Source organism: Kryptolebias marmoratus, linkage group LG8 (genome assembly GCF_001649575.2).
Source record: "Kryptolebias marmoratus isolate JLee-2015 linkage group LG8, ASM164957v2, whole genome shotgun sequence".
NCBI classification, from domain to species: Eukaryota; Metazoa; Chordata; class Actinopteri; order Cyprinodontiformes; family Rivulidae; genus Kryptolebias; species Kryptolebias marmoratus.
The window spans coordinates 13,849,647-13,858,431 of NC_051437.1; the positions used below are offsets into that span (position 1 = coordinate 13,849,647).

The 8,785-nt window shown below is 43.5% G+C and overlaps 1 protein-coding gene across 1 annotated transcript in view; it reads right to left on the minus strand.

Annotated features, from left to right (window-relative positions):
- The window catches only part of LOC108232112 (poly(rC)-binding protein 4), a 39,250-nt gene extending 34,654 nt beyond the window's left edge, over positions 1-4,596 (minus strand). The window contains exon 1 of the mRNA XM_037977126.1: positions 4,286-4,596. The gene's annotated coding sequence lies outside the window, so the exon portion shown is untranslated. The remainder of the gene's footprint in view (positions 1-4,285) is intronic.
- Positions 4,597-8,785: the final 4,189 nt, after the last annotated feature.

An 8,785-nucleotide genomic window follows, 5' to 3' on the forward strand; every position in this document is an offset into this window, starting at 1 on the left:
AGGAGACCCTAACCCTAGCCCTGGGCCTAAAAGCTCTAACCCATCAAACCCTGAGGAGACACACTGCCTGAGCCTGTTCATAGTCTGCTTTTTTGTGGAAAAAGGCAAGGTTTTCATAATATATACAGGCGCCATTTAGTTCAATTCACGTGGAAAGAGAAAGATTTTAAATCTTTACGTTGGGCATTTCAGTCGTGTTCTGACTCCTCAGGAGTGTTTCCTCCTCTTGGTTCCGAGTCTTGGAAATTTTTGACCATTTGCTTTGCCTTCTTATTATCAGAGAGAGACTCTATTAGGTTCATATATCATTCTCGGAGTGTTTTCCTTGCACAGTGGAGAATACACTTTGGCAGGGTATTAACTTCAGCTTTTATCCCATCCCTCTTTACCAGATGAAGGTCACTCTCTATATCTGCAAAATGACTTTTCTCTCCTCCCTTTCATCCGGCTCCTCTCCCTTCCTCCACACCAGGGCATGAGTCAGAGAATCCGACACCTCAGAAGGGGTGGAGGAGGGCAAGTGGGGAGAGAATTGAGAGGCAAATCAGGAGGGATGGGCGAGCAGATCGATATCTATTAGGAGCAAGAAACTTGAGACGATCTGGACTGGCTCTGCTACCTTGCCTTATAAGATACAGTATTCAACATGGTGATTAAATTTGTCAATGAGCAGATGGCGTCGGCGTCCTATCCACCGTTTTAATCACAAATCTCAGGCTGCACGATGTCCTTTATGTGGCAGCCGACTGCTACTATTTCAAGCATTCTTGCGCTTAAGTAGGCAGAGTGGATGGCGTGTTGCTTGGTATAAAACATTACCGTGAGCTGAAGCTACATATTACATAAGCTCCACAACAAGCTGAGCACAAACCCAAAAATAGTGCAGTCCCTGTTAAATATTTCAGACCCTTGCCAGCTGAAGGGGGATAAAAAGCCTCTTTCCTGCAACAGAAACACACACACAGATGCAGATGGCTAAATGAAAGGAGGAAAAAAAAAGAAAACAACTCCATTTAGTGCACTGCAGAGCAAAGCGGATTAATGTCACCGAGGCAGTCTTTTAGCCTTCTTTCTTGACGTACAGAACTTACTCACTGACTGATGTACTTAGCATACACCTTCTTCATTCACTCTCTGCGCAGAACAGGCAGAATGAAAGGCTTTATTTGCTGGCGACTTCTGAACTAAATAAATTGCGCTCATGAGACTCTACGTGAGACACAGCAGGAGAGTCACGAGGCCCCGCTTCTGCAGAGCGTCGGAACAGTGCTGCCTTTTCATGGCCGGGGACAGCCTGAAGCTCTGTCCGCGGCTGGGCTGGCCTTCGGACGAAGGTCACATTATGCTTCGGAAAGAAAAGATCTCTTCTTAGAGGACCGAAACAGAGACACCCACCCCCCACCACCACCACCCCGTCGTTTGTCTGCACAGAGGCTGGAAACCAACAAGTGTTCACACTAAAACAGAAGTGAAGTGAACCCTGAAGCAAAACCAATAAATCTGAGGAAGGTGCGGATGAGCCTTGAGTGTCTGGAGTTATTAGATAGCAACACGCACAAGTTAATTGCTCGAATGCCGGCTAATAGCTACAAGGGATTAAACTCGAATCCTGTTGAGGAAATTAATTTTTATCACAACAACGCTCCATCAACAACAACAGCTAATAATGTCTGGGTTTAAAATGATGACGCCAATTTGCTCCGTGAAAGGTGCAGCTCAACAACAACGCAACTCCGTTCACCAGATGGAGAGAGCAGAAGTCTCTGACAGCAGTTTTATGCTGACATTAGAAATCAGGAACAAAATATTGGTTATCCGTCAAAGTTATCCAGCTATAAAAGGTGAATACATACCCACAATCTCTCTCTATCTAGAAATGAGTAAAAGAATTCCTCAACGAGCTACATTTATATGACGGCTGAAATATAAAACTGCACCCCCTCCTCTTCCTCTTCTCATTTCACTTTGCAAGAGCAGCATGTTAGTAGATGAGAGGGGTTATTGGCAGTTCCCAGACGTTGGAGCAGCACGTGTCAGGGTCTGGCTTCTGTTATTTATGAAGCCTCTCGGCCCCAGCCCTCGCTCGCTCGCTCACTCTGCAGCAGAGATGCAGGTGGGCTTTCATTATTGAAGATGTTCTTCCACTTCTTATTAGATCTCTGACTCTCACAGTGCATTAAGGAATTGAATCTGAACAGAGAAACAGCAATGCATGAAGGCCTGGCGTTGTAACCCCCCAGGAGTTCCTCTAAAATATAGGTCTGGCTCACATCAGCCAAATTGTTTGTTCTGCTCGGCATCCAGGAATAGGCTAAGAGGCGTATTTGCACTCAAGCAGACGCCCTCTTAACCACACGCTCACACACACACAGACACGCATGACCACTGAAAAATTCTTGTTCCTTATCAATCTCTGCTGTGTGCTCTGGAAAATAAATCGGAATTATGCTCTCCTGCTTTGCTGAAACTGCCATGAAATCTACTCGGTACAGGTGAATTTTCCCCCGTGAAAAAGAAAAAAAAAGGAAAAGGGAAAAGCGTAGCGCTCTAATTGTTTCCTGTACGTCTTTACGTTTGCTTAAAGTGGCTGCACAAACCACTACTCCACACTCAGCTGTTTTTAACCCACTATACGGCGTAAAGATGATCGGTTTCTACACCTCCATGTGGGTTTGTTGTTGTGCTGCTCGAAATCCTCAGAGCTGAAGTAAAAGCTGAGAAAATGCAAAGAAAACTAGAAATAAAACTGGACTTTTTTTTTAATTATAGCCACGTAAGAATAAGAACAATTTGTAGTGAAGCTATTGTGAGAAATAGTTGTGAGAAAACAAATAAAAGATATTTAAACCGGCATTTCTTGGAGGAATGCACTATAACTGCTGCCTTGCATGCCATAGTTTTAAACAAATAATTCATGTGGTCTGTTGGCGTCCAACTCCTGATCACTCACAGCGACTACCACACCAAATGTAGGTCTAGTAGCTGTAGAATTGACTGAGCTATTGCCATAGTTTGTTGCTGATGTCAATTAGCGGTGGTGGCCATCTTGAATTAGACTGACTTCAAATGTTAATCAGTTGTAGATGTACATCCAATGATTACTGTCTGAGAGTATCGTTAAAATTTGTCCTCTGGCTCATAGGATATTTCGCTAACAGACGGACAGGGTTGATGCCAACAGCAAATTAGCTAAAGTTTTAAACAAAGCTTTTACTCGATCTGTTAGCGTTATGAGGATGGGTTGAAGGTGGATCTCAGCTGCTACCACCACAAATTTCAGCTCAGTATCTGTAAAATCTACCGAGGAACAGCCATTTTTGTGTATTCTAAGGTTTATTAGCTGCGGCGGACATCTTGAATCAAGTTGACTCCAAAAGTTAATCAGCTGTAGGTGCACATCCACTGGTTCCTTCCTGAGTGAGTCATTAAAATCTGTCCTTTGGTTAATCAGACATTTTGCTAACAGAAAAAACACAGACACTGGCAATTACAGTGCTTGGTTTCACTGGTGGTGGGCTGATTAAAACGTGACATCAGGGAGACTACAGACTGAGTGTCTCTACTGTAGTTTTGCTGCTTCAGCTACATTATGTCCAACAAATCTGCCCTCAGATTTCTTTAATCTGCTAATAAAATGAAAGAGCAGGTGCAGCCAGAAGACATGTATCGGCTCTCAGATATATATATATATATATATATTTTTTTTTTTTTTTTGGCTTTTCCTTTCTTGTCCTCATGAAAGCCAGCTCTGCTCCCCAGTCAGTGTGATGCTGGCGCAATTAGGCGCGTTGGTGAATAATGGTGCTGTCACACAGAGCCGCTGCCTCAGCACCGCGCGCGGACGCGCACGCGCACCCCCACTGTACCGGGGACTTGTTGAGAACAATCTTTGTGTTCAGGACGGGCCTGTCTTCAGCAGGGGTCCACTTTTATTACCATAAAAACACACGCAGGCGCGCGCGCGCACGCACGCACACACACAGAAGAGCGCAATTGTGCCCCGCTCCGCTGTCCCTGACGCGCGTGTTGGAGACTTTCAGCCACACGAACATGTCTCACATTCTTCTCGTGTGATTGCGTCAAACTAAATATCCATCACAGCCGGTGTTTACAGGAACAAATTTTTTTTTAAACGGTTAAACTCGGAGATTTCCGTCTCCGTTAGGAAAAGATGCGTTTGTTATCAGACGGTGTGGGGCGGCGTTTAATAAAGGAGAGTTGGAAATTTGGTGGCACACTGTGCGTTTCTAAAAAATAATAATAAAAAATAGCTACAGCCACTTACCCGTTTTCATGCAAGAGCTGGCAGATGTTGCACTAAACTACCCCCATGGGTCGATGGATCTGCGGCTCTCGGGTTCTGGATCCACATATAGTCCGGGGACTCGGAGCTGGAGTGCGGACCGTCCTCCCGGTGTGTCAGCAGACTGGAGCGCAGGGCGGCTGTGTGCGCTGAGGAGGGGAAACACACTCTCTCTCACACACACACTCACACGCACACACACACTCCAGAGATGCAGGCAGCGACCACACTGTTCACCACAGCTTCCACTAACCAAGACGGGGAAAAGAGGACTGAAATTTGCCTGTTTGTTCCCCCGCCCTGCACTGGTGAGGTGTTTTGCTTTTTTTTTTNACACTGTTCACCACAGCTTCCACTAACCAAGACGGGGAAAAGAGGACTGAAATTTGCCTGTTTGTTCCCCCGCCCTGCACTGGTGAGGTGTTTTGTTTTTTTTTTTTTTTTTTTTTTTTTTATTTCTTCCTCGATTCGCACACAAGACCACAGATCCACCTGCTCGGTATGAAATCATCAGGACCTGGAGATCATTTGAAGACTGATTTTCAGAAAGAACTTGCGCTCCTTTTACGCACCACACGTTTTTTTTCATCTGCTGTTAATCATAAAGCAAAATCTCTGTATTAAAAACAAATTTTAAAAAAACCTGTGACACAATCAGGTATTTTCGTCTACGAACGGTAAATGTAAGGTCTTCCTGAGTTCTTTTGAAGTTTTTTTGGCACATTGGTCCAGAAGCTTTCTTGGACATGGCGCCATCTAGTGCAGCTCCGTCCATGTTGCAAAGGTTTTATCAATTGGTGTAATTTCCTTAGAAAACTGAAGCTTATAGTCGTGGTGAATCTATGTGCAAACATTTAATTTGAGTGTTGTTTAAACTGTGCCATTGTTTTATCTTGAATTTAATGCTTTGAATTCATTCTCAGCTGTAAAAATAAGCAGGTTTTGCTGTATTAAAGCAACATTATGAGATATTAAAGCAACTAAATGTAATGAATGGTGGTTGTTTGTTGATGTCGAGGACCCAAAAGTGCAGGCAGCAGGTAACATCAGGTATAATTCAAAAAGGTTTCATGGAAAAAAACAAAACAAAACAAAAAACCGGACAAATATGAGGATCTGACTTATCACGGACCCAGCAGGAACCAGGTCCATCATGATGCTGGAGTACACAGCTGGCAGAGACTAAATTTATGAGGAACACCTAGCTGTTAAAGCCCCCTCCCCAGAAAGTGTGGCCCCCACTCAGCCTGGCTCCTCCACATGGCTTCTACACAACCCCAGGCTGCAGCCTCAACCCACCTGGGATGCTCCTCTGCATCGAAGTCCACCGCTTTGTTCCAGAGCTCAACTGTGCTGGAGAGACTTCCTGCACTGCAGCTCTGAGGTCTCTGCTGCTGCCACAGAGCCACGCCCAGGACTCACAAAGTTCCTCTTCCTGAGTCTAAGGGAGTCCAAGGGGACTCCTCTTGCCAAGTTCCCACTCCAGAATCTGAGGGGGTTCAGGAGGACTCCTCTCACCTGCCCTATCCTGTGCCTGAATATGAGGAGGTCCCACTGGACACCTCTCCAACACCCGATCCTCTGCCCAAGTTGGAGAGGCGTCCCCCAGGACCCCCTCAGACTCAGGATCAGGATCAGGCAAGTGAGAGACATCCTCTGGAACCTATTTGGACTCACGGGTCTGACAGAGCATGGATGAAAACAAGAAGATTTCATCTGCCCGGAGGGTTGATCAGTAAGTGAATGCAGCTGGGATGATTGCAAATGAATGACAGGTATGCGTGTGTGTGAAAGCAAGAAATTAAGACAAATCCAAACAGATAAAATAAAGAACCTCACCAAAACACCAGAGAAACTATCCCCATAGCTGTGTTCTTACTTTTACCTGTGCATTACTCTTGGGGCTCCACTCTAAGATGAAGATAATGATTTTTTTTTTTACATTTTAACAAACAAATTTGTTGGAACCAAGTGATGTCATTTAGGCAAATCTAACATTTCATTTCTCTGTGTGTATTGTAGTAACCTGTAATTTTGGTGCCTTCTGTCCTGTGCAGGGAGCGAACTGAACCAAACATGGTTCCCCGGAAACGTTTTCCCTTTCACACACAGGAAAGCTGCAGCGTTAAAGTGACAGAACGACATGATCAAGCCCCACAACTACAGCGAGTTTTCCTCTAAACAAAGTGGCTCATTAACTTAAAGACTCCGAAGGAAGGAATCCTGACAGGTCACGCTGCTCCCGTGTGAAAGAGGCACTGTTTGTATAACGCGAGGCTGACGTCTCCATTGTTCTAATAATCCCAGGTGCCTTTTATTCTGGAGTCTCTGTGAGCTGTTAGTTTGGTTCGTTTGTGGATTTGATGGTGGCCTTTTGTCCTGGCTGGAACCTGAGATTGAGGCGACCACAGAGGCACGACAGCAAAAAAATGACTTTAGTATAAAATTTATTCATTTCTACCCTTATAAGTTTATTTCTTCAAAAGGCTCCACAAACAAGTGGAAGCTGGTGAGTTTTAGCTCATTTTAAACACTTAATAACCTTCAGCTCCAATTTTTGTGGCTTTTACTTAGGTTTCTAAGTTTTAGCCTGTTTTTTAAATCCAGTACATCTCAATACAAACTACAAAACCTTTGAACTTGACTTTAGGTATCAGACATCATGAGTTATTTTACAAATGAAAACATTTGCACACATTACAAAATTACTATAACAGCTGACTGATGAATCAATATGTTATCTGATAAGCTTTTAGAGCACCTGTGTTGGCATTTTTTTCTTAAAATCTAATCGATTGGATTGCGGGGCTGACTTTCAGCTACTATCGCACCAATTCTTAGCTCAATATTTGTAAAACAAATGACTGAGGTATAGACATCTTTGAGTTTACTAAGGCTGATTAGTTGTAGTTATTTATAGATTCACATCCAGTGATTACTTTATGCCAGTTTCATTCAAATCTGTCCGGTGGTTCATGAGATATTTTGCGAAAAAACAGGATAAAAAACACACACAGACAGACACAAGCAGTGACATTATTCCAGCAGAATGTAAAACACTGAACATTTTTGTCCACTCTTCACCAGCTACAGCAGTAGAATTCTTCCCTAAACCGTATATTTAAAAACAACAAAAAAAAATTAGATAAAATACATGAAAGAACTCCCCTTTTTTATGTTGTCTTGATTACATTTCCTGTAAGACTTTTTCTCGCAGCATAGTACTTTCACAGTGCGATGCGTGCATTTTTATTTAGGCACGAATGTAGACACCTCCTACAGCACGCCACTGAGGGAATGGAGCGCAGGTGAGTAGGTGGATGAGTGGGACAGGAGAAAGTCAGAAGAATGTGATGTATTTAAAGAGAGTGGCAGGAGAGAGGAATGTTGCAGCTCCATCTGCATTCCACTTTATTTACCGGCGTCTCAACCCTCGGGCCTTCTTCAAGGTCGGCGCTTTGCAGACAAACACGACGCTGATGATTTTAATCACGCTTCCGCTGGAGTGAGGAAAACCAATCACATCTCTTCGGCCAATCGTCTTCTCAAAACGTAAAAGAAAAAAAAAAAGGTACATAAAATAAAACTCACTGAGACTACATTTTGAAAGTACACCCAAGGTTTGGCGATGAGACTAATCCCTTCCTAATCTCCTTTTCTGATTCATTGTTCTTTCTAATCCTCATGCTTCTCTCTCTCTCTCTTTTTCAGCATTCGTCAAGTCTCTGCGTATGTTCAGTCCTTCTATCGCATCTTTTTTTGTTCGTTGCTCGACCAGAGGACTCTGGGTTTCTCAGGCACCCACCTGCAGAACGCGCTGCCAGGATCTGTCCTGGCCTCAAACTTGTTCACATCTTCAAACAAACTGCTTCATCTCACATTCGTCGCAAAGGTCTCGTCTTGTTGAACTTATGGATACACACAAAGCAACACTATTAACGCAATGGTTCAGGTCTTTTAAAATGGGGTTGTGAACAAATAATATCGCACCTGTCGGACAGTTGTTTGAACAGCTTCAATTTAAATAAAAAGTTACATTTTGACCAAATTGACAAGCTTTGACCTTTTCATGCAAATCCCATTTTCATTGTCGTTAATTTTTTGATACATTTCTTGGTTATTTGCAAACTCGGTTAGCTGCAGCAACAGCTAGCTGTAGCACTTCCACCAGGTGTATCGTAATATTTTTGCTGGAGTATCTATGTAACACAAAACCGATGGCGGCGTAAAGGTTTTAAAAAACAGCAATCACATAAATCGTTGTGAAATTTTTGGGATTGGAGTTGTTCAAGATGACAGCGCCTACTTCGGTATTGACCCTCTCTCATTCAAATAGCTATCTACGACAGGTAAGACAGTCATTCATAACCAAAAAACCCTTTTGGGTTGACTCCAAAAGTTAACCAATTGCAGAAGAGCATCCATTCAATACAATTCGTTCAGATTCACCTTCAGTGTCGGGTGATAAATAGCAACCGCAAC